The 26,627-nt window shown below is 42.0% G+C and overlaps 1 protein-coding gene across 1 annotated transcript in view; it reads right to left on the bottom strand.

Moving 5' to 3' along the window:
- Positions 1-26,627, bottom strand: part of tbkbp1 (TBK1 binding protein 1) — a 331,337-nt gene that overhangs the window by 277,980 nt on the left and 26,730 nt on the right. The gene's annotated exons all lie outside the window — the stretch shown is intronic.

The raw sequence follows: 26,627 nt of genomic DNA, 5'->3' as shown, positions 1-26,627 counted from the left end.
CTCAGCATGGGTCCAGCCTGAACCACATCCTGTCACAGTCACAAGCACTAGACACAAACTAGATTAAATTATCAGAACTACAACTCATCTTTAGTGAACTAGATTTCATTTTATCTTGTTTGATCATATTTGTTTTTTTAGTAGCAAAACTTTGTTTTCTCTTCAGTTTATTAACATACTCTGTTGTGTTTTTCTAAAAGCATGACACAAAAAGAGTAATCAAGTTGAAGAGATCTAGAAGTACACCTGACTAGAGGTAAGCTGCACATAAAGCTTTCTTTTGACAGTTTCAATAGTGAATAAGTCACAACTCTGCAAGGTCAAAGGCAATTATAAAGTTTATTGCCTCATTTATTGCAAAACATGTACAACCTTACATAGCTTATTCCTCAGTTAAACCAAACTGGGAGGGCCCCCAGTTACCACCAATATTGTAGCCTAATAGATATATTTTATTCTCTAATTTCTTTAAAAAATCAGACAATGTGATTTTTCTGGAATTCCATCCATTTATCTATCCATTTTCGGCTGCTTATCCAGAGTCGGGTTGCAAGGTAGCCTAAGCAGGGAGGCCCAGACTTCCCTCTCCCCAGCCACTTGGACCAGTTCCTCTGGCAGAATCCTAAGGCATGCCCTGACCAGCCGAGAGACATAATCCCTCCAGCGTGTCATGGGTCTTCCTTTAGGCCTTCTCCCGGTTGAACGTGCCTGGAAAACCCTGAGATACTTAACCCTTCCACTTTCCTATCAGGTGACCCCACCAGGACAGGGGGTGGTTAAACAGGGTTTAAAGTTTATGCCGTGGCACGGATGAAGTGATGCACCCCTTAAAAAATATTGAAATAAAAAATAAAAATACACCAGATATCCATCTGACCCCATTAACAATGTGGGAGAGTTAAACTCCTCCATTTGGGACAGGACCTCCTCCCAGACCTGGAAAAGGCATTCTACCCTTTTCCGATTTTTCTGGATTTGTTTTTCATTTTGTCCCTCATAGTTGAGGTATAGCTATATTACATACATTACTACATTACAGGCCTCTGGGAGAACTTACACAATCAGAGGCTGACTAAATACTGTAAAATGGTAAATTATCTGTAATTATGTATTACCTTGTAGAGTTCTACAACCCCCCAAGGTGCTTTCCTAATTGTTTACTCATTCACGGTGGTGATGAGCTACAATGTAGCCACAGCTGCCCTGGGACACACCAACCGAGGCGAGGCTTCCGAGCACAGGCGCCACTGGTCCCTCCGACTACCACCATTTGGCAAGGAGGGTGAAGTGTCTTCCTCAAGAACACAAGACAGCGAAATACTGATCGGGATGAGAACCTGCAACCCTCCGGTCACGGGGCAGGCACTTACCTCCTCTACCACCATCACTCCAAGTAAAAGTAAAAAATTTGAATCAAACAGGTTTTTATTTCCTCATCTCATACTTCCTGTTTTGTTGCTACTGATACATGAAACAGACCATAATATTTTCATGTCCCTCATTTTATTTTTGTTGTCTGCAGGATGTATTGCTTTCAATGATGCAACTTGGAGTTACACATTATGTTTCCACGATGATGATGCAAAGCTTAGTGCATGAAAGCAAATACATCAACCTGCATTATTCTGTTTTAAATGTTCATCTTCATGTGTTATTACTCATTAAACACAAATGGAACACGAATGTTGAGTTTAGCTTCGCAGTTCATCTGTTAAATATAGAGTACTATTATAACATTTATAGTATGGAAGCGTTTGTTTACAGCTCCAAGATGACCCTAATCTGAATTATTTAATCTACATTAAATCATTTTTAAATATGAGAATGGTGCATCACATAACCATCATGTAGAAGAGTTCAAAGATAAAACTGTAATACTACACACACTTCTCTGTTTAATATTCTCCACCACAGCTGAATGACTGCAAAGGGCTCAGCAGGGAACCCGACGCAGAATTAAGGAATGAGAACAAGTCTGATCCACTTACAAACATCCATAACCCAATCCTAAACCAGAAGCGGGGCTTTCTGTACTGTAAATACTGCTAATGATATCTCTGGAATCATCAGAGGAATTATTTAATCAGTGATTTTTCTTCCAAATCCTCTTGGTCATCTTGTGAATGATGCTTTTGATGATTAGAATAATAAAAAGGCTCATATGCAGCCTAGATTGTGATATAACCTTTTTGTGATGCATTTCTGAGGTGGGACAACAAAGTTCTTAAACAAGTTCAATTATGAAATTGTCACGAATCGCAGTTACCCAAACACAGTCAAACATTAAACACTTTCAGGATCTTTTGCCTCTTTGTTAAGATAATTTTACTTCCTGTTTTGATTTAAAGTTTTAAAATGTAACATTTGCCCCTAAATTTTGGAGCCTAAACAAGACTCCTGTCTTTTCCCGCTCCTCTTGACTTTGTTATCTACTCATCCCATCTCCTATTTGCTCACTTCTACCCTTTCTCTCCTCTCATGCCATATTTCCTCCTTTTCCTACCTCCATGTCTGGCAGAGTCCAGCTCCTCTCGGCTTCACCCCTCGACCCCCACAGGCTAAGCATTTGGCACCTCTGACTCAGACAGTATGTCTGTGACTGGTGAGTCTAGGGCAGAGAGGTGGCGGTCCAACTCATCCCCACCATGATCTGCCAAATACTCCCATAATTCATAACTTGAGTGCAGAGCACCTGTTTCCTCTGGCGTTAGCAGCAAATGAGGCCGGAGCTGGACAGTATGGCGAACACTGGGAACCGATTACTGGGCCAGCAGGTGGGAGTTGACTCTCTGTTTTTGGATTCATGGAGACATAAACACCAGTAGAAGTGGGTTTTGGGTGTTGGTGGAAGAACACCACAGCAGCCATGCTAACCTTGGATCTGAAAAATTATGTTATGACCTCATTAAAAACTCTCATTATGAGCTGAATCTGAGCCAAGAGGTAGTTGTTCTGCTGTGATTTGACTTCAGTCTGTGCTGAAACTGGTCTGATGAACTTCAAGATTTAATTGAAAGCAAAAACAAGATGCTAATACACTCAACAAAAATATAAATGCAACACCTTTGTTTCTGCTCCGATTTTTCATGAGATGAACTTAAAAATCTAAAATTCATTCCAGATACACAATATTACCATTTCTCTCAAACATTGTTCACAAATCAGTCTAAATGTGTGACAGTGAGGACCTGTGTTTTGCTGAGATAATCCATCCCACCTCACAGGTGTGTAGAGCTGAAACAACTAATCGATTTAATCGATTATAATCGATTATTAAAGTAGTTAACAACTTTTTTAGTCATTGATTAGTTGTTTAATAATGACATTTTACCGCATAAAGTCTATTTTTACCACAATCTGACATCGGTTACAATCTGTTAAATTTGCCGCCAGTGTGTGGCAGTAATGAGCCACTGATCTACCAGTGGAGCCGTAGAAGAAGAAACGAGCCAATAAGTGCCCTCGGTTTTCGTGAAGTAACACGTTACTGACGCTCATCTTGCTTTGAGAGATGGCGGAACAAGAAGAAATACGGAAGAAAAATAGAAGCGACAAAACAGAAGAGAAACCCCGGACAAAAACCTCACGAGTATGGGAGCAGAAAATAAACAAGCTAAATATACTACACGCAGATCAAATTTGGGACTTAGTGTTTTAGCTGAGTTCGTTATAGTGGATGTTAAACATGCTTTTTTGCCGCGTCAGTCTACAGTGTTCTACTTCTGATTGACTAGATGCAATCGTGAATCTCCTCCGTGTTGTGAATCATGCGCTTGCCAAATTTAGCACGTCGGTTTATGAGAATGTTCTCGTTAAGAGAAAAACGGCACAAACCCATAACTATGTTCCTCGTTCAAAAAAGGACAACTCCGCGGTGAAAAATATACAGACGAGCTGTGTCCAGGTGAATGTAACGCGGCATAGTTGTACGCTTTCAATTTTTAAACACAGGAGAAATTCAGAAAGTCATGTTTTTACTATTAAAAGGCTATTCTACTATCTAACGCTGTAAAACGCCTCACAACACACTTTTATCATGTTTCTTAAACAGTATTACACAAAATAAACATTTTTCACATTTCTCTAGCTAATTTAAACACTCCCGACTCAAAGTAAAAACCTCATGAGCTTCTTACTTAGAGCTTTTTAATAGTAAAAAAATTTGACTTTTTTTCTGAATATCTCCTGTTGCGGGCTTTTTTGTAGAACGTAACCCTCAAAATAAATTATCACTGTATATTGTTAATTAATTCAAATAATATAATATTGATTTAGTGTTGTAGTGTTTGTGCTGCTTTATTTTATATGTGTACTTCTTTCAGTCAATTTGTGTTTCTTATGCAGAAAAAAACAAGCAACGATGGACAACTACATGGGGAACAAGACACTCACCCCCAGCAATGCATACCACTTACAAACTCTATTCTAAACATGCTGGTAAAAGACATGAGGCCACTATCCATGGTGGAAGGAGCAGGCTTCCAGCTAATGCTAAAAAATTATTCTGGACTGATATTTTGCACTGTTTAGCTCATTTTACACTGCTGACTGTTCATGTGCAATAAAATAGATTGCTGTCAACTGCACAATTCTCTTATGTTTTTTTTCCTTAACTGAAATGCATTCATCACTTTGTGGTTCTTTTTCCTTATCAAAAACAAGAGAGAGACAGTTTATCCAATCTCAGCGTGGGGCTTTATTTGTACAATTCAGCAATACATCACCAACACTTCATGGGGACAGCCTTCAGCCTCGAACTAAATGCCTCGGCTGGAAACCTGCTGCAAAAGCCCTTTCTCCTACACCACGCAGCATCGGTTATACTCTTCTGGCCCCCACCCTCATGATTTCGGGAAATGATGGGATGGCTGTTTTATTACCCAATATGGTCAAAGTAAGCCAATACTTACTGGAAGTTACATAAGCTGGACTGAACAACATGTTGTTGAGCACGTACGCAGCAGCTGGACAATCAAGATGTTAAAAGTGCACGTACACAGGATGCTGGGCTGATCAACATCTTGTCAAAATGCACGTACACAGAACACTGCTTTTTGGCTCCTACAACTTGTATAGGTTAAATAGCTAAACAATAACAAACCGATTAATCGAAAAAAATAATCGAAAGATTAATCGATTATGGAAATAATCGTTTGTTGCAGCCCTACAGGTGTGCCATATCAAGATGCTGATCTGACATCATGGGTAGTGCACAGGTGTACCTTATACTGCCCACAATAAAAGGCCACCCTGGAATGTGCAGTTTTTTTGCTTTATTTGGGGTCTGGGGACTCAGAACCTGTCAGTATCTGGTGTGACCACCATTTGCCTCATGCAGTGCAACACATCTTCTTCGCATAGAGTTTATCAGATTGACAATTGTGGCCTGTGGAATGTTGGTCCACTTCTCTTCAATCGCTATGCAAAGTTGTTGGATATTAATGGGAACTGGTACACGCTGTCGTATATGCCAGTCAAGCACATCCCAAACATGCTCAACAGGTGACATGTCTGGTGAGTATGCTGGCCATGCAAGAACTGGGACATTTTCAGCTTCCAAGAATTGTGTACAGATCCTTGCAACATGGGGCCATGCATTATTTTGCTGAAACATGAGGTGATGTTCATGGATGTACGGCACAACAATGGGCCTCAGGATCTCATCACGGTATCTCTGTGCATTCAAAATACCATCAATAAAATGCACCTGTGTTCTTCGTCCATAACAGATGCCTGCCCATACCATAACTCCACTTGGAATGAATTTTAGATCTTTAAGTCCATCTCATGAAAAACCAGAGCAGAAACAACTGTGTTGCGTTTATAGTTCTGTTCAGTGTAATTTCTTCTAGAAGTTAATAAACTACTAAACATTACATTAGGCACCGACGCTATGATGGAAGACACTTCCGGACCTTTCTGCAATGACACATTTATTGCTTAACAAGTCTTTTTTAAACCAAAAGGTCAGTTGAAAACATATCAGACGAAAGCCTTTGATGTCAAAATTTGGTTAAAAGTCATGTTTTTGTCTTTTTGAAACTCAAGTTTTATTGTAGAAGTAAAACAGTGAGTTTGAGCTTTAAGCTTGTGCTAATATGTGGATCTCTACTGCCTCCATAAACACTCCAAACATTCAAAAAATCCCATCCATCTGTTTTCTGTCAAGGTTTGGTTTTAGGGATTGTGTGAGTAAAAAGCTGTTTCAAAAAGTCCCTGTTTGTGATGCCACAAACAGGGAATTTATAATAGAGCAACCCCTCACCTTCAGGAGATAAGCTGCTGCTGGAGGAGCAGCGGCTATACCCTGAGCAACCCCAACCCCAAGCACCATCAAACAGTACGTACCAAATAAGCTGTGCTGCAGCGTTGTTGCTGTTCATTCCTTTGGCCATTGCTTCACTCCTGCCAGTGTTTCCTTACTATTTGTGTTGCTAAATGCTAACCCGAAGAATACCGACACGAAAGGGCACATGTTGCCACCTACTGTACCTGAGTAGTACGCACTTCATTCGTTGCCACCTACTGTACCCGAGTAGTACGCACTTCATTCGAGAGTTGTTGTTGCTTGTTTTGTAAAAACTCTGTAAGGTTATGAATTCCCCTTTTGTCACTTTCCAGAGTGAACTTTTGAAATTTCTTGTTCCTGCCTTGCAGCTTGTTTTGTACCAGCAAAAAAGAATGAATGGCTTCCTCCAAGTGCAGTTTTGACCGATCAGCTGATCAGTCAGAACAAATTTGGCCTTTAGGCTGGATGCTTTCTGGAAGGAGGAGCTAAAATGGAGCGTTCTAATCTAAACCTGGCATGAACTGTAGTACAAAGAAAATAATACTTTTTTATTTTTACATAAACAATGTAAAGTCCAAAAGATAGATTACTGCACTGATGCAAGAGTATAATGATTTTTGTTGATGTTCACCCTCACAAATACTTCATTTAATGCACTAAAAAGAATATAACTCCTTTTTCCACCAGTAAAATATGCAGATTTGGCCATGGCTAAGGCCCATTGTCTTTATTATTTAATTTACGCGTATTAGCAAATCTCTGAGCACCATCTAGACTGTCCTTGTCCATCTGAGAGAAGATATATGTTGAGTGAAATGTTTACACCCTCATGTAAGCTGTCTGGTTGTTACAGTGCACTCAAGAGAAATGAGCTGAATAAGCAGCTGTGAGTAAAACGTCAAGTCTCTTCAAAGTGAAGCGGCGACTGAACCTTTCTGAAGGCTGTCAGAACTCAAATAATAAACATGGGAATTGTTTCGGCCCACTTAGTGTACCGACAGGGAGGTAGGTGACGTTACAAATAACACTGCAATTCTGGGAATTGAAAGTAAAGGATTTGACTGGCTGTGTGTTTTGAAGACTTCTGCCTTTTATCTGAAAGAATGAGAAATTTCTAAAGGGTTAAAGAGTATAAGGATAAGGTCAGGTCATTTGTTAAGCTGGTTTCAGCCAAAGCCAGGAAATTAGAGGTAATACTATTTAAGTCTGGCACCTTGTTAAAAATAGAACTCTCACCATTCTGCATGTGAATATTCATTCCTCACATCATGCTAAATATGTGCAATTGAGTTTTAAAAATTTATACCAGTGACGACACCTTAAGATCTGATTTCCATTTCCTAAGACCAAAATACTCACACAGTCCTGATCAGAATTAGGACTGCATACATTTTTACCAGAGTTGTACTTATCTGTATAAAATACATTAGATAAAGTATATATATATATATATATATATATATATATATATATATATATATATATCTTTTTTTCATGTCCTGTCTGACTGTGAAGCAAACAGAATTAATGTCTGAATGCTGGCGACAAGCCTTACAGATTTACTCTCAGGTGAGGCATCAAAGCGTCTGCTTTTAATGTCACGCCTGATACTTAAAACTTTATTATTACTGTTTGTTGCATGCTTTGTAATTCGGACCAGACATGGAGACAGAGGTGAAAGAGAAATGAAGACACAAAAGGGGGAGGGGGTCCCCAAAAATAAACAATCAATGATGAACAAGAGTCTGCTTCTAGGCCTGCAGAAAAGGGATATGCAACAATACAACAGGAGCAAGTTATCACTGTGTCAACTTGATGAAGAAATATAAAATCAACAGTGTTTTACTAAACAATAACACAATAATAAATCACAGTGCATTTAGTGCCAACCACAGCCTTAAGACATGTGTTGAATGTGCCCAAGTCCATACTTATGAGAGCACTATGTGAGCACCTGTGTGTGCACACGCGCTTGTATATGTAAGGTTTCTCTATAGGTGCGTCCAATAGAGAGTGTGAGGGGCCACAGATCTGCCCCCCCCCCCCCCCCCTAAAAAAAGATGTGTAGAAGACGGGGGAGCTCCAAGTCCCAGAGATCTAGGAGCTGCCCCAGAGCACAGGGACCCCAAGGAGACTGCGACCAGAAAAGCCCCTGCCCCCCTCGAGAGGCGCAGAGGATTGCCCCGGGGGGCCACAACCAGCAGCCGGCAGAGTCCCGGGAGATATCAGCGGCAAGCCCACAGGCCTGCCCGCAGCCTCCCACCCCCTAGCCAGCCGAGCCCGGGACCGAGCCACCTGGGACCCAGGGGCGACCACCCCCACCGAGGACCCAGCAGAGCCCAGGGACCCAGATCCCACCAGGCAGTCACCGGGATTGATCAGGCAGATGCCAAAAATCTTAAACCCCCTGACCCGAGAGCCAAGAACACTCAGGCAGACCAAGGCACCACACTCCACACCAGGTGTGATAGTAGGAGGGGAGACGAAGATGTATAGCATCACAAAAAGTCCCAGGAGAAGGTAGGAGTCAAAGGCCCCACCTGACATATACAGTCATACACAGACATGGTCACACACTCCCTGCCTCATGCTCACACAGACACATACAACCAAAGACTTACAAAAATGCACGCCGGACACCCACTCATGCTCCCCATACACACCCTATTCACTCTGGTCCCGGTACTGCTGCACATAGGGTACAACAATTACCGGTTCCCAGAGTTCGACCCTTTCTGCTGGGGTGCTGATGAGCAGCCTCCCACGCCCAACACCGAGCAAAGCAACCCACCACCCCAGACCCCAACCAGACGGCCAGATCTCCCTCCTAGCCTCCAGCCCCAGGAAGCCAAGCGACAACAGAGGTGTGCTAAGACCCCTAGTCTCCCTCCGCCTGCTCCAATATAGTGTTAGTGCATGTTGATGAGTTGTATTCCATGGCTGTGGTGAGCGGGCATCTTCTGGCCCACGCCAGCTGATGCCACCACACCACCCCACTTGCACCCGCAGCCCTCCGTGTCTAAATGCAATTTAAAATTGGAAGTGGGCACCGGCACTCGGGATGAGGATAAAAAATCCCCCTGCCAAATACCGTTAAATGTGCTCTCTCCCAAGGCCCTAAAGCCTGGTTTATGCTTCTCCGTCAGCTCTGCAAGGGACAGACACGCACGGATTGACGGAAGCGTTTTGCTTTCATACTTCTCCGTCTCCTGGAGAGTGTTGCAAAGCAATTGCCCTGCAGGACAACAGAGGGTGTAGCGCTGTTCTGTGGTATCCTGTCATGTGTCGGTCCAAGATAGTGTGTTTATATTGTGTTTTTTGTGTATATAAGAGACTTTTTAACACGGACATATTTGTCTCTCATTCTCCTCCACTTCATGCGCTCGCCACCTCTAAACCCACGTTTCCTGTCATTTCCGTCCACAAATAAAATGCTTGCTGCACATCTTTTCACTCCTCTAGTCACGCGGAATTAAACGTCATGTTTTTAGAGTTTTTTCGCAAGGTATTTTTCAAGCTTCTCCGTGTCTGCCTCTAGTTATCCTCGGCTCTCTTTATGTTTTTGAGGGCACAATGGCGGAGCTGTAAACAGCGGCGTCCTGACCAATCACAAGCTTGTGTAATCCGTCTCGTTTGACGGATGTTTAAAAAGGAGAGCTCGACTCCGAACGTACTTGCGTGCCTGCCGGAGCCCTACACAAGGACGGATAATGGCATTGCGTGTCTCTGCACTGACGCAGACGGAGAAGCATAAATCAGGCTTAAGTGTGTGTTTGCGTGGAATGTCATTGGTGGAAGTGTTTAAGGTGCAAATAAAATTGGGGGGCAGGTTGCTACAGGAATGCGGAAATGGGGTCCATACCCGCACTGCCTGAGTTATCCACCCCCCAAGGTCCTATGTGCATGTTTGTGTGATGATGTGAGAGCTGGAGAAAAATGTGTGGGGGTGGGGAGGAATAATAATAATAATAATAATGCATTGAACTTATATAGCGCTTTTCAAGACCCCCAAAGACGCTTTTACACACTCACACATTCACACACTGCTAATGATGATAAGCTACTTGTAGCCACAGCCGCCCTGGGGAGGTCTGACAGAGGCGAGGCTGCCATTTGGCGCCGTTGGCCCCTCTGACCAACACTAACAGGAATGGCTGGTTGGACTAAAGCTCTCCAGGGAAACAGCTCCCCCATTGGCCCAAATAGGCACTTCCGTTGCCAAAATGCCACCCAGGGCATGGAGACCCCCAGCCCATCTTGCCAGAGCCCAAAGCAGCAGCAACACAGAGCCTCACAGAGTCCGAGGGCACCAACCCAGCCCCACCCTAGCACAATATCTACTCAAAACCCTGCATTTGTAGCCTGGCAAGCCAGACTAAATTAATGTATTATTTAGTCTGGCCATGCTCCATTGACGGCTTTCGGTTGTGGGGCGGTTTCTACCGTTGTCTTTCAAATGATCTCCGCATTCCACTGGACAATGAATGTGGCATACTCTTGTTTAACTCTGTTGCATCATCCCACCCACCAGGCATATAGAGTGCCCTGATTGGCCCACAAAGTGGATAAAGCTCTGTGATTTGTTCACTAAGCATATAGAGCACTATGATTGGCCCACCATTATGGACCAATCACAGCTCTTTATGTGTTTGAACCCCCTCTAGAGAGCTGTTATTGGCTAGCCAGAGTCCTGGTAGGAGCTGCTGAGGTTCCAATGGAGCATGCCTAGACCATTCTTTGCCATGCAAGAATTTGGTCTAGTTCACTAGGCTACTGCATTTGCACAACTCCAGAAAATATAAGACATAGGACATCCAGGTAAGGTTGGGTCCTTGCCCTGCTGGACATCCCCCTCCCCTGTGATGGAACAGCTGAGGAGCCAAGGTCTACCTGAGGCCCCTGAGCCCGGGTCAGGCACTGCCGCATGTTCCCGCCTTCTTCCCGGCAGCTTACATGTCAGGACCCGACCCCCAAGGCCCCACCCAGATCCGCACACGGGGCTGACCACCCCCATACCCCGAGCCCCCAGGCCCCCACCCAGACCCGCTCAGGGGCAATGCATCTACCAGGCAGTGACTCATGGCCACTGCCAAGACCACCAAGGGGCCCCACTCACAACCGCCAGTAGTCCACCCCCCGAGGCAACCCAAGCACCTCCAGAGGGGGGCAGCAGCCCCCCAGTCCCAGACACCCCCAGTGAACCCACCTCCAGGGAACGTCTGGATACTCCAAACTCATACCCTCCACCCCATCACCCACATCATCCCACAGGATAATATCAATGATCCCTCATCATCGCTATGTGATGGAACCGATCAAAGGAGCCCAGAGAGATTGATTTGAAGTGGAAGCAGAGGCTGTATCAAGTGTAATATGATCTAACAAAAGATTTCTGTACTGGTTAATGCAGAGTAGCTCTATTTTTGCAATTCATGAGGATAGTTTTCTTAGCGATGCATATGGCAATCAGAACCACGTGAACCAAAGATGTTTCAATCGGGACATTTCAGACACTTTGACAGGTCTTCACATACTCAACCCCAAAAATCCTGGACAGGTGGACAGGACCACAGTGCGTGGATGTAATTGTCAGGAATGTTGTTTGTGCAGTGTGTACAGGTGTCAGATTACACAAACCCCATCTTCAACATCCGATGACCTGTATAGTGTACTCTGTGTAGAATTTTGTACTGAATTAATTGTAAATTGGGGTGTCTGATCATTTTAAAAGTTTTTAAACAAGTTTGGGACCAGAAGTTCTGGTCAAAGCTTACTGATAGATCCACCTCCCATTTTTCAATAGAAATTGCTATTCTATCGTCTGTTTTGGACAGTGTCTTATATACTTTAGACAGTAGTTTGGGGGGTTTGAGATTATAGAAGTCTAATACCCTTGGTGGTGTTTGTAATTCTATTTTATTGAGCTTAAATTTTTGTTTGACTACAGATTTAATTTGGTGATATTCTAAAAAGCTATTCTTATCTATTCCAAATTGGGAGACTATTCTATTAAATGGGATGAAGTCCAATCCTTCATATATGTGTTCCAGGTATATGATTCCTTTATTTTTCCAGTCCAGAAGGTTCATAATTTTGTTATTTAGCAAAATATCGGGATTATTCCAGATAGGTGTGCATCTGCATGGTATTAGTGAAGACTCTGTCATTTTTAGGTACTCCCACCATGCTGTCAGAGGTGCTGATACTAATACTTTTGAAGCCTTCTTGTTTTCTTATGCTTGAGCTAATAAATGGTAAGTCTGAATGCTCTATCATATTGCAAAGTGTCTGTTCTATTTCTAACCAGGACTCATCTGGGTTATCTTGCAGCCATCTTGGTATATATTGCAGCCTGTTGGCTAAGAAATAATAATAAAAGTTGGGTAGATCCAGTTCTCCTCTGTCTTTGGTCTTCTCAAGCATTTCTAAGCTAATTCGTGGAGGTTTGTCCTGCCAAAGGAATTTAGTAATCGAGGAGTCCAGAGATTTTTTTTTTGACTATTATAAAAAGTTGAAAGGGGCGCTGAGGAAAAAATGAGGCTGTTAGCTAGACTAATGCTCCTTTTTGTTAATGAAGAGTTCAACTAAATTTAACTAAGCTCAGCTAGTATTGGTTGTTTTCCAAGTCAAACTGAATGATGGCTTTAATGGGTGCCCTCGTCAAAATGCATGGGGGAGACTGTGTGCCACAAAAAACACAACACCACAATGGCTGCTATCTTGAAATGTCACTGTTACTGGCTTTTTGACAGACTCTAAACCCGGAAACAGCAAGGCAGCAGGCAGAAGCTCCAGAGCAACCAGTGACTCCACCTCCTTGCCAATCAGTGGCCAATAGTTTCTGATGTCGCAATTTTGAAATGGCTCGGCATGCAAGGAACCACAACAAAGCAGGAACTGAAAAGATTGGGGGAAATAGCGACCTGTGCTGTTGGAAAAGTCTGTCCAGCCAAACCAAACCCATCCGAGTTACTGTACATTGAGAAGGGCTGTTAAAAAAGGGGACATTAGCTTTCTCTCCCTAGCTGTTAGCCTCACTTTCAGCGGCACACCCAGTGTTAATAACATTTTGGTCATCTTTTAGCTCCCTGTGTTTGTGTTTGATCCTTCTGATTGTTGTCCACTGCAGGTAAGATATAGCCTGGCCTGCCAGACTCGTCCGAGGTTTAATTCTGCTCAGAGAACTAGTCTGGTTACTCACAGGCAGAGAGGCACATGATGGGCGGAACACTGTAGTTTTTTTTTTTAGTGAAAAGTGGCGTCTGGCAACAGCGCAAATTATTGTTTTTTTTTAGAAGACAGGTTTTCAGGGCTTCTTCTTGTTCTTCATGTCCAAGTCTTCATTGTTTATGAGAAACTGAGTGTTGCGGTGTGTGACATACACTGCTCAGCACTGATTGGCTCAGCTAGAATTCTCAGGTGGTGGGGTTATTTGAATAGAAGAGATCCATAAGGAAGCATAGCTGGCTGCCCAGGCAGGTAAGACACTGCCTGACAATAATTATTAGAGTTCAAAAATAGAAATGTAGCACTCACACAGAACAGCCTTGGCCACTTCTCCCATGTCTACAACACGCACACGCACGCACGCACATACACACGCACGCACAAACACACACACACACATACACGCACGCACACACACACACACACACACACAGAAACATGGAGTAAAACGTGCTTTTGCAGCCTGTAAGTGCAGGAGAATAACAGCACCTCTAACAAATGCCGCACTGTGCCATGCCATGCTGCACCATGATTAATCACCAAGGGGGTCGGCTGTGTGCAAGTGGACATGAGAGTGTGCATGTGTGTGTGTGTCAACTGCCATTTGGGAGATTGAAGACAGGGGCAAGGTGGAGACAATGAGTTGTGTTGATGTATTTTTCCTCCTCTGCTCACAGTTTTCTGTCTTCACTTCTCCTTCACTAAAGCACTCCTCATCTTTCTTTCGACTGAAACTGAAACTAGTTTTCAATTCCTTCACCTCCTTCCGCTAACGTCCCCCCCTGTCTCTCCCTCCCGCCTTCCTCTCCTACATTCATCCATCTTCATATTCAGCAGCAAGGTTCATCTCATCCCTCCTATGAGCAGGAAAAATAACTATCTTGACTTTGAATGAGAACTTTCCCCACAAAAGTCATTAATCTCCTCATTATTGCTACAACCAATGAAATTATTGGATTTCTTCACTTTGAAATTCGTGTCAAGCTAAGCTGCAGCTTAGTAAGAAAGACCCAAAGAGGAAAAAGGCATAATGTTTGATAAGAATAATTTTTATTCCTTTTGCCTGCAATTAAAAACAACCTTCTTGTAACCGATTAACAATGACCACACGCAGTCACGAATACATGTGGTGCAAATGCACAATACTCATACTTGATGACAGAATGAGTGAGTTGGATGACTCACAAGCCTTTGTGTGTTTCCTAGTGAAACAAAGCCTGTAATTTGGTCCCAGCTGGTAAAAAGAGCATTAAGGCAGAGTGCAGTGGTTTCTCTCAGGCAGTGTACACGCCAGCAGGCTGAGGGGGAAATGGCTGCTGTGTATGGATAGATGAGATGCAATATGATGAAAAGAAAATGTGACAGTCAGTGGAAGAAGTGAGCCTGGAGGCCAAATGGAGATCATTTAGGCCGTACTGTTAACATTTTACCATTCAAGCAAATGACTGAGTGAAATATAATTTTTCCAGATATTCATGCTTTTTGTTTTCTTCTTGTCAACATTAGAATAGAATAGACTATTAATCCCACAGTGGGGAAATTCACTTGCCACAGCAGCAGACACACTTAGAGAAAAGGAAAATAATAACAAGATTACAGGTATAAACACTCAAAGGCAGTAAGATATTACCCTAACCTTCAACCACTAAACACAACAAATTTAACGGAAACTTGGGTTTCCAGAATTATGCAGCATAGGGGACATAGACATGTTGATTTAAACTAAAATTATAGATTATATATTTGGTTAGAATTAAACATGTGAAATATAATTAGCATCTACCAGGTAAATACACAATATTCCAGAATGTATTAGTTAAAGAGCCTGTATTACACTTATATGTCCTCAGTGGTCAGGTATATGACTACACATGAACGATGTTGCAGGACATGTTTAAATTTACTCAGAATGCTTGCAAATGGCTGAAAAAGATTTAAAAAAATGTAAATCAACAAAAACGAACAGCATCAATTAACAAGAATATTGTACATCTCCTTTAATTGGTGTTCCTTGATCTGGTATTGTAGTGACACATCTGTGGTCTGTGATGTCACCCAGAAACAAAGACACGTGAATCTAGGACTCGGGTAGCAGCTGCTCTGAAAACAGAACCAAGCATTTCAAGCCCTTTAGCCTAGCAGAGTGGCGTCTGCAGCTTCTAACATGAGCAGTGACAGTCATCCCTGATGAAGAACCCAAACATGAGCCTGAGAGACAAGTCAGCAAAAGGAAAGATAGACCGTTATTAAGATTAAAGTTGCTTCTTAAGCAGGACAATTAAAAATAACATTGGAACCTCAAACTGAGTAACAAGAACCATCATCTAGAAGAGCCGGAATAACTAACAAGTTGGAACGAAGGAGAGATAAAACATCTAAAATGCTTAAATGAAAAGGTCCCCTTTAGAATAAAATGGAGCAAACATTGAACAGAAGGTAAACCCACAGACCATGACAGACTGGGCCGAGTCCTTCTCAGTTCGCTGGTGCAGAACTTGGCTTAGATGAGTTTAGCTCCAATATTAAGATAGTAGGTGCCACATTTGTTTTTCTTCTCCTCCTTCTTCTATTTAAGACAATGGGGGATATAACCAAATGTAAATGAATAAGGACTCAGGAATAAGGATACGATAAAATGATACCAACATAAGCACCAATATACATTTTGAAATAACTTTTCCTCAATAGATATATCAAAATGGGTCAATAGAAACCTTGATATAATATAGATATAGACCAATTAGATGAGCAACTTGTATATGTTGCCATCTTGCAGTGCCAGCATTGCTGCAGTGACACGCGTCAGTGATTTATTCATTATGTGATAATTGTAAACTGACCCTAAATGTTAGACAGCAAATCTGGAAATCAGGCAGGCTTAAAGAGACAATGTGTAGTTTTTACCGTTAGTCTCTGGAAATATCCGTCGAAATTTTGTTAAAAATGAATAGAATGATGTCCAGTTGTTGAAAAATGTTGGCAGCTTTGTACCATATATCCATCAAATTTGTGTCTAAAGTACATAGGGCGCAGAACTAGCGTCTTCGGGGGACGCTATATTAGACAACGGGTGTTTCTCATTGTCATGGCATCTGGCCTTGCGAGGCGATGTCTTGTGAGGCCAGGTGCCTTGCCCACTAGCCACCGAAGCTGCAACTAATAAGCAACTAACCAACCATAGATTAGGGTGACCATATGTCCTCTTTTCCCCATGCATGTCCACTTTTCATTCTCTGTCCGGGGCATCCGGGCAGGTTTCTTGTATTGATGAAAATGTCCGGTTTTTCATCCAGGAGCAGGGATCAAATTATGAATGAATGAATGATGAATTTATTCAGTCATCTTAAGATAATGTGTACAATAACATGTCATACAAATAGATGCAAATACCATCTCTCACTAACATATGCATTCATTTGTATATGGTGTTTATTTGGTATCTCTTGACTGAATAGGTTTAGACAGAAGCAATAGCTTATATAATTGCCTAACCTACTTACAAAACAATTTTTCAATTTCCCACAATGAACCAACAACCCAATAAAAATAAAACACAAATCCATCCATCAACATCAAATTAATACTCTTCAAAAATATTTTTACTGGTAAGTGTTTTAAGAACTGAAAGAGATGTTGCTAATTTTAATTCTATTTTAGCCTCATTCCAAAATTGTACTCCCATTACAGGGATACATCTCCTTTTCATGCCCTTTTTGGCTTTTTGTAGAACAAACATACATACACCTCTTAAATCATATTTACTTTCCCTCTTTGCAAAAAACATTAGTATATTTTCTGGCAGAGCCGTTAATTTTACTCTAAACATAAATTGCATTATTTTATAATAATATAGATCTTCTAATTTCACAATCTGTGACTTTGAAAACAACGGGTCAGTATGAGCATAATTGCTCTTGTTTTTAACTCGAATAGATTTCTTTTGTATAGTTTTTATTTCATGTATATATGTTTTAAAAGTTGAACCCCATATTTCTATACAATATGCCATGTATGGTTGTATTGGTGAACAGTATATTAGACGTAAGGCCTTACGGTTTAGTATGTCCTTCAGTTTATGTAATAGACCAAAAGATTTGGCAAATTTTCCTTTAATTTAATTTAAATGATGCTTCCAAGATAAGTTAGAGTCAATCACAACACCAAGAAATTTTATTTCAGACACTCTTTCAACTTCAGTATCTGAAATTGTTCATTTAAAGTCCCCAGTTTTTACTTTCTTATTTCCAAAGATCATAAATTTAGTTTTTTTTATATTCAGTGATAGTTTATTTACATCAAACCAAGATTTGAGGATATTCAACTCTTTTCCGGCCTTCTTTAAAAGTTCTTTTACATCTTTACCTGAACAAACTAAATTTGTATCATCTGCAAACATTATTAATTAGAAAAAATCTGTCATGTTACATATGCCATTTATATATAAAGTAAATAATATAGGACCTACTACTGACCCTTGTGGAACTCCACAACTTATTTCTCTAAATCCAGATTTTATATCTTTAATTTTTACATACTGTTGTCTGTCTTTTAAGTAACTCTCTATCCAGGGCTTCGCTATACCTCGTAGGCCATAATTTTCCATCTTTTTCAATAATCTCCTGTGGTCAATGGTGTCAAAAGCCTTCTTTAAATCAACAAATATGACTCAAGATACTCAAGATGGCTGACAAGGGGGTGCCTGCATGACTTTCATGTCTCAGGAAATTGAGGGGGGCTGAATATCCTACACATCCAGGGAGAGCCAGAAAAAAGTTTTCTACCTATATTACATCATTTATATGGACTCTCAGCGTACCAGGTATTCTTTTGAGCTGAGAGCACAGAGAGCGGCAGAGCGCTGATCGTCCAGCGCACGGTCCACCAAATGGTTCCTGAGCGCGGCTGTGTCTGCAGCTCACCACTCCCCCAGGGGATGGGTCAAATGCGGAGAACAAATTTCGCACACACATCAGTGTGTGTGACAACTAATGGGACTTTAACTTTAACTTTATTCTCAAAGTGGTGCAACCCCAAACTATCATTAACCCACGATTGTTCATGTCCTCTCATATTCTCTACGTACTGTCTTATTTGTGCCTGAAGCTCTTTGCTACTGCGGAGCTCATCACCTGTGCTGCGGTGATTTCACCTCACTGACGCAGCATCGAAACGCGCACTCCACTTTGCGGTCAGGAGATCCCTTTGATCTGCTCAAAAGTAACTGATGAGGTGAAAAAGTAAGAATCCAGGCAGCAGTTTTTCTGGAGAGTTTAGAGGAGATGCAGGGAGATGAGAGACAGACAGGACAGGAAAATAGTTAAATAAAAACAAGAAAACAAAACAAAGTGTTGAAAAGTAAAATGTAGGTAGATTTATCTCCACTACACATTTTTACCTGTATAAAACAATAAGTTATACACATGTAATATTTATACATCTGATACAATTCAGATCACCTTCAAAACACAGTCACACACCCAGGGCCGTTTCAAGACATTTTGGGGGCCAAGGCAAAACAGAACACCCACCATAACTGGGCTCCCCAGAAGCCTCTGTGTAATTCATACCCTGTCCAGGAGTATTAGTTATACGGTGTTTGTTAAAACCCCTCAGACATCACTAACATGTTTTAATATTATCAGATGAAAAACAAAACTGTTAGACATGCTCTCTCATCAGCTTCTTTTCTAAACTTGCAAAAGGTAACAAAACCATTTGAAAGCCAATATTTGTGGATTCTCTGAAAGTTTCCATGGAGTGTGACAACTTTTTTTTTTCATTGATCCTATCGTCTAAACTAATCTATGTCCTTTTTGTTTGGAAATGGAAATATGGTCACCCTACCATAGATAACTTCTTTGGATCTAAAAAAAAACCTTTTAAATTAGTTGATCTACTTGAAATTTGCCTCTGAAGTAGCTGCCTCTTTTGATCTGCCATCCTTTTGAAAATACCGCGGCATATTCTGGGTAATTTTTGACCAAGGCTAGGCTACAAGACACCTCCCGTGTATCCTTGCTCGGCTAGCTAAACAGCTAACAAATAGTGATGTGTCGGTCGCGAACAAACCGGCTGTAAGAGCCAGCTCTTTGAAGTGAACGACGAGAGCCGGCTCGTCATTGGGAGCCGTCCCCTCCCCCCTTCCCTCTTGCTTCGGTAAAAGCTACAGGCAATTGGTCAACATGTGTAACTGCGTGTCCAGACTGTCCACACACAGAGCAGCAGGGGCGGGGAAGAGGGAGGATCAGACTCATACACACAGCAGAGCACATGCGGGTGGAGGGAGACAAGAGGGAATGAGGAGGAGGAAAAAGGAGAGCGAGAGAGAGGAGAGTGTGACGTAGACTAGTGATGGGAATTCCGGCTCTTTTTAGAGAGCCGGTTCTTTTGGCTCAGCTCACCAAAAAGAGCCGGCTCTTTTGGCTCCCAAGTGGCTCCTCAGATTTTCTGTTGCGCAGAGTACATTTATAACCAAAATAATGCAAAACTATATGTAAAATAATTTACTAATATAAAAAAATGCAATATATCTAATATTTATCATTTATATGGATTTAATAACTGAACACTTTAAGAGATCTCCACTTTCTGACTGCTGGCGCTCATTTTCTCACCGTCTTCATCGCACTCTCCTCTCTCGCTCTCCTTTTTCCTCCTCCTCATTCCCTCTCATCTCCCTCCGCCCGCATGTGCTCTGCTGTGTGTCTGAGTCTGATCCTCCGTCTTCCCCGCCCCTACTGCTCTGTGTGTGGACAGTCTGGTCTGTGTGTGGACAGTCTGGACACACAGTTACACATGTTGACTAATCGCCTGTAGCTTTCACCAAAGCAAGAGGGGAGGGGGGAGGGGAGGGGACGGCTCCCAATGACGAGCCGGCTCCCGTCGTTCACTTCAAAGAGCCGGCTCTTAGAGCCGGTTCATTCGCGACCGACACATCACTAACGTAGACGATGAGAAAATGAGCGCCAGCAGTGGGAAAGTGGAGATTTCTTAAAGTGTTCAGATATTAAATCCATAGAAATGATAAATATTTGATACGATGCATTTTTTACATTAGTAAATCATTTTACTTATAGTTTTGCATTATTTTGGTTATAAATGTACTCTACGCAACAGAAAATCTGAGGAGCCACTTGGGAGTCGAAAGAGCCGGCTCTTTTTGGTGAGCTGACCCAAAAGAACCGGCTCTCTAAAAAGAGCCGGAATTCCCATCACTACTAACAAACGAAGAACAGACGCCTTGGTAGAACATGAACATTGGAACACGTCTGGGTGGCTCCTGATGATGTATTTCCTAGGCAACCGGGGCGGGGCCAAGACATCAAGGCAAGGTTCCTTGGCATTGAGAAACACCCAACATGTTTCCTTCTGGCTAGGGTCCTGCACCTGTCGATGATGTCACACTAGATGATTGGCTGGGCGTACGACTTATGGAAGTTGCATTGCCACATTTAAAAACATTTAGGCAGTGAGAAATACAAAAAAAATAAAATAAATCACAACATAAGTTTGTGTTTTGCTTTAGATGTTCAAGAATAATTTATGAAATGGCTGGCACCTGATGACCAGAAAAATGGCACCTACAGGTCAAGAGACAAAAAAACTATTCCATGTGTTGACTCCTTTTGGTTGATGTAATTCTATTGTTGCTGCTGATTTATAAATTTCTGCTTTAGTTGTGATTGGCTATTTGATGCATAATAACAGAGTAGACGGACTTTAGTGCTCCATCTCTGGTCCCAAAAACACAACATGGCAGCACCTATATGAAATCATGGCTTTGCTTTCAACTGCTGAAGAAGAAAATCGCTTTCAATCTCTACTTTCTAGTCTATGATTCATACTCAACTGCAGGAACATGAGTTTAGATGTTCCTATGGCAGGGTTTGTTGCACATCAGTGAATGATTGTGTGATTCTGTTGCCTACAGACATAAAATCGTTGCACAATTCACCAAAGCCTTCTGCACTTGCAGACGTTGCTGCATGTGTGGCTAAGAAATATCAAGAAAATGCAAATGCACGTACTAACTAGGCTGCATTATGGTACAAACAATGGTCATATTACATCAAAATTTTTAAAATTTACTTCCAAAGCATAATAATATACACTGAAGTCATGAGCTACTTTACACATGCTGTGGATGTTGCTTGTCATGTCTACTGTACTTTGTACAGTAGAACGAAAACAATAAAAGCTAACTGTCTTGTTCAGCCTGTGACTCATACAACCCTGGTGCATGTGCAGCTAATAAAAGACACGGTGCTGCATATTCCTCACCACCAGCGCTTGAGTCTTTGGTGTAGAGCAGTGGTTCCCAAACTTATTTAGCTGCGCATCCCCTTCTATGTCCCGACCATGTCGACGCACCCCCCAGCCCCCACATCAGGGCATGGCTATACATATCAGACGTCAAGCTAAACAGACAGGGTTAAAAAATGTGATCGACCTTTTTCCCCATCACTTTCATTTTTTAAATAGTAATTAATAAACATTCGATACCATTACAATTTCCTTTGATTTAATTTTAAATAAATATTTAGAGTGCCCAGGTAGCATATAAAAAATGCAATTTAACAGTTTTCTTAAAGTAGGAACGTTTAACCTGTGCAGCCAGAGCGCTCTCCTTCCTTCTGCTCTACATAAACCTGAGCTGGTCACCTACTTGTGCGTAATCAAATGTCTATAGGGGAAAATATGGAAAAGATATAGCCATGAGGTTCACTTTTGCCTCAGACCAACTTATTGCTGTTTCATGGTGTGGCTGAATCTGCGATCTGCTGCCACGCGGACTGGAATAACGCTGCAGTAACATGAGCTGTAGTCAGGTTCGGAGTCACTGGCTGGAGCGGACCCGGCTTTAATACGTTATCCCAAAATAGAAGCTAATATCTTAATTTGACCTGGAATGAAAAATGTCGTTATAAAACCTCTTAAAAGTTTTTATCACAGAGGAGGCAGCGCTCATTTCTGTCTTCAGTCTGACGGCGCTCCGGAGTTTGCGCAGCGTGCGCGCTTATTGAATCTCTGTGTGTGTGTGCGCGCGCGGCACAGCTCCATGAGCCACTCAAGTCACCGCATCTCGTTATTGGCGCTATTTAAACCAATGTTGTAAAATTACTTCTGCCCAGCCCAGATGTGCTCACTTGTGCACCCGTGAGCCGTGGTTCCGCTGGAACGCGTCTGACCTCTGACAGGCGCACTCTGAACTTCAGATCTTCAGCGCGCTAATAGCCTGAATGGGAATCATATCTTGATATATTTTGTTACATCCACAATGTTCTGTATGTGAGGTTTACAATGTCAGAACACTTGCATGAGACAGGGTGTTAATTACAATCTGCCAGAATGACTCACCACCCTCAGATTCCTCCAAAACCGTTAAAAATGATCAAATACGGAACATATCGGCGTGTGCAGGCCAGAGTGCTGAAGCTCGGCGCATTGTTATTACAGGGTATCCGTGGGTCCTTAAAAAGTCTTAAAAAGTCTTAAATTTACTTTTCCAAATTTAAGGCCTTGAAAATCCTTAAAAATGACAAATAATCCTTAAATCCAGTTTCCAAAGGTCTTAAATTACCAAAGACCCAATAAACAAGATTATTTTATTTCTATAAAAATTTTCGTGAATTTCTAGTTAGTGTTCAGCATTTTTTGTGTACGATGTTGGCATAAGCGGAACCATACACATTCAGTTGGTTGTGAAAGGGGGCTATTTTAGATTAACACATTAGCTGGTTAAGCTAGTGGGAGCTTGCGCCATGGGGAAGTGCAAGTTTAATGGTAACTGGATGGCTAATCCCACGTTTGTGACGTGGTTAGCACCGGTTCCAGGCAATAGCTGGAAATTATAGCTTAAATTTAATTTTAAAAATAGCTTAAATTTGGTCCAAGTGGCCTTAAAAAAGGTCTTAAAAAGTCTTAAATTTGGCTCCCTTAAACCTGCAGATACCCTGTATTATGAAGCTAGGGCACATGTGGAGGACACACACACGTGCGTGCGCAAAAATATACTTGTTTCCAATTACATTTATTGGGCCCACTTACTTTTTCTTAGGCCCACCCACAAATGAGTTTCTGGCTACGCTAATGGTGACATATGACAGACTTCTCTGAGCTCCGCAGCCATTACACTTTTCATCTTGCGCACCCCCTAGCGGCAGCACCACACTTTGGGAATCCCTGGTAGAGGTTACCCACACCTGATTTATTGTCTCTTAACTGCAAATTAACTGCGACGGTGGCACAGGAGTTAAGTGCTCACCTCGCAATCGGAAGGTCGCAGGTTCGAGACCCGCTCAGTCTGTCGCTGTCGTTGTGTCCTTGGGCAAGACACTTAACCCACATTGCCTGCTGGTGGTGTTCGGAGGGACTGGTGGCGCCAGTGCTCGGCAGCCTCGCCTCTGTCAGTGCGCCCCAGGGCAGCTGTGGCTACTTTGTAGCTCATCCCCACCAGTGTGTGAATGTGTGTGTGAATGGGTGAATGACTGATTGTGTTGTAAAGCGCCTTGGGGGGTTCCAGGACTCTAGAAGGCGCTATATCAAATACAGGCCATTTACCAAAAACTGACTAGATGGTAATGATGTTAATTTCATATTTAGACCATGTTTAAAATGAAGAAAGCAGCACAGACTTGCCCTTACCGTGCTAAACATTGTAGTAAAGTAATTTAAAGGTTAGTGATCAACTTGGCTCCAGAAGAATAAAGACACATTCTCAAGTCAGAAATCATGGTGTCACAATTGATTCAGACCTGAGCTTCATTGGTCACATTAAGGATATAACTAGATCCGCGTTTTGTCATCTTCTTCAAATAGTACGACTCAGCAGTGTCATGTCCAGACAAGACTTAAAAGAAACATATTCATGTGTTCATCTGGACTATTGCAGTGGTCTTTTGACTGGTCTTCCCAAAAAAACTGTGAAGTAACTGCAGCTCATTCAGAATGCTGCTGCTGGAGTCTTAAGAAGAACCAAGAGAACTGAACACATCACTCCTGTTCTTAAATCTCTACACTGGTTACCAGTAAACTATTTGAGCTAGCTTAGCCTCTGATATGTAAAGAGGAGCTCCGGTGTTTGAGCAAAGCTTTGAGGAGAGCTGCTGCTCATCCTCATCAAAATGAGTCAGCTGGGTTAGCTCTGACTGGGATGCCTTCTGATGGCTGCCCTTTGGAGGTTTTCCAAGACCTTGGGGCAGACCTTGAACTTGCTGTAGGGATTAGAATTCCTCTCTGACCTGGGAACACCATGGGATGTCAGGAGAACTTGGAGGTGGCAGAAAATGGCAAGAATGCTCTTTGCATGTCAAACTCTCAGAATGTAACATTTTCTGAGATTTAGCTAATTATTCTCTGCTTTGTGGCAACACCGCATTGAAATAATGAAGAGATTTTAATTGTAACACATCCTCAATCAGATCTAAGGCCTCAAACAGCATCACAGCATCCCATCCTGGTCAGAAATGTCTGTTCTGGTGTCAAACATCACTGAAAGGTTAATTAATGGTTTAAAATGTTACAGATTGGCATGCCAGAGAAGTCAGAACAGAATCAGTGTGACAATATTATAAAAGAGAAAACATGCCTATACTTAAGTTTGTTCTTAAATATCCTCTCTGGGTTTAAATTAATCTGTTGGAGTATTTGTGTTTTAAGTCCTGGGTCACTTTGTTAGTTAGAAACTTGTTGGAATTGCCTTAATCTCATTCCAGTCACTTATCTCAGGCACAGACACAACATAATTCACAATCGTTTAGCATCAGCGTGATACAGTCATGTTGAACACTTAGTTTTTGGTTTCTAATCCAATTAGGGAATGCCGTGACAGAAGGGGGTGAAAGGCCCCCACAATATGATGATGTCAGCAATGCAGAGTGAGTATTTTAGGAAACCTGCAGTCGGGAATTCATGTTTTTGTGTTTGTACTATTCTCTCTGCTTTATATATGTAAACCAAGATAAACCTGAATCACTGCCTCGTCGATTTTTATTGAAGTATTGCTGTGTTAAAGCAAAAGTGAGTTGTCATAGTTCAAATAATTCAAAATCTCCCTAGTGGCTCCCAAAAGCAACTAGCGGGAAGCAGGTTGGTGATCAGCAAGTAAAACCAGGTGTCAAAGAGAAGAAAACCTGAAAAAATATATAAACTATTACGCTTAGCCAGAGATAGTCTATTGTTTTATAAAAGCACCATTCTCATGTGTTTAGACATTTTATAACAATTGCAAATCCAAAAGTACCAGATGCATCTGAATCCAGCTTTTGTCATTACAGGACAGTAAACTGTGCCGGTCAGCTGAAGAGAGAAAATACAAAAAAGAGTTTCATTTGCACTGAAAGCTGAAATTATGTTCTGAGACTGATGATTATTTAATGATTCTGCTGGTTCGCGCTGGATGAGACGATGAGATGATGCGTGGGGAAGAAAAGAGGCGAGTCTTGGATCAGAAGGAATCTGTGATAAATACCAGCTGCGTGAAGGCAGAACACATCTCATGTGACACTGTTCAGTCGGACAGCATCTGCTCAGTCAGGGAGAAAAAATGCAAAGTGTGTGTCAACTGAAAGTGTGTGCAAGTGTGGCTTTTGTTAAAGTGCTGGCGCTTTATTCTAATGGAAGTCGGTTCTTGGCAAAGGATAAAGTTCCTCTTCATTCGCTTCCACATTCACAAACACACACACACACACACACACACACACACACACACACACACACACACACACACATTCATCTCTAGCTCAGTGAGGGCATCTGCTGACATTCTGAAGCCTAGTTTATGCTTCTGCATCTGCGTCGGTACGAAGGCACGCAACTCTATTATCCCTTCTTGCGAGCCTGCTGGAGAGCCCTTGCAAGAACGGAGTTATGCCCACTTTTCTAAATATCTGTAAAACGGGACAGAAAATGCAAGCTTGTGATAGGTCAGGACACCACACTATCTTGGAGTGGATACATGACAGGATACCCCAGAACAGCACTTCGCCCTCTGTTGTTCTGGTGGGGAATTGCTTCGCAACACTCCCCAGGTGATGAAGTTTGAAAACAAAACGTCTCTGTCCATACGTGTGCGTCTCTCACTCGCAGAGCTGACAAAAGCATAAAATAGGCT

Source organism: Nothobranchius furzeri, chromosome 16 (genome assembly GCF_043380555.1).
Source record: "Nothobranchius furzeri strain GRZ-AD chromosome 16, NfurGRZ-RIMD1, whole genome shotgun sequence".
NCBI classification, from domain to species: Eukaryota; Metazoa; Chordata; class Actinopteri; order Cyprinodontiformes; family Nothobranchiidae; genus Nothobranchius; species Nothobranchius furzeri.
The sequence above is the reverse complement of the archived record's forward strand: the minus strand, read 5'-3'. Positions and strand labels throughout refer to the sequence as shown.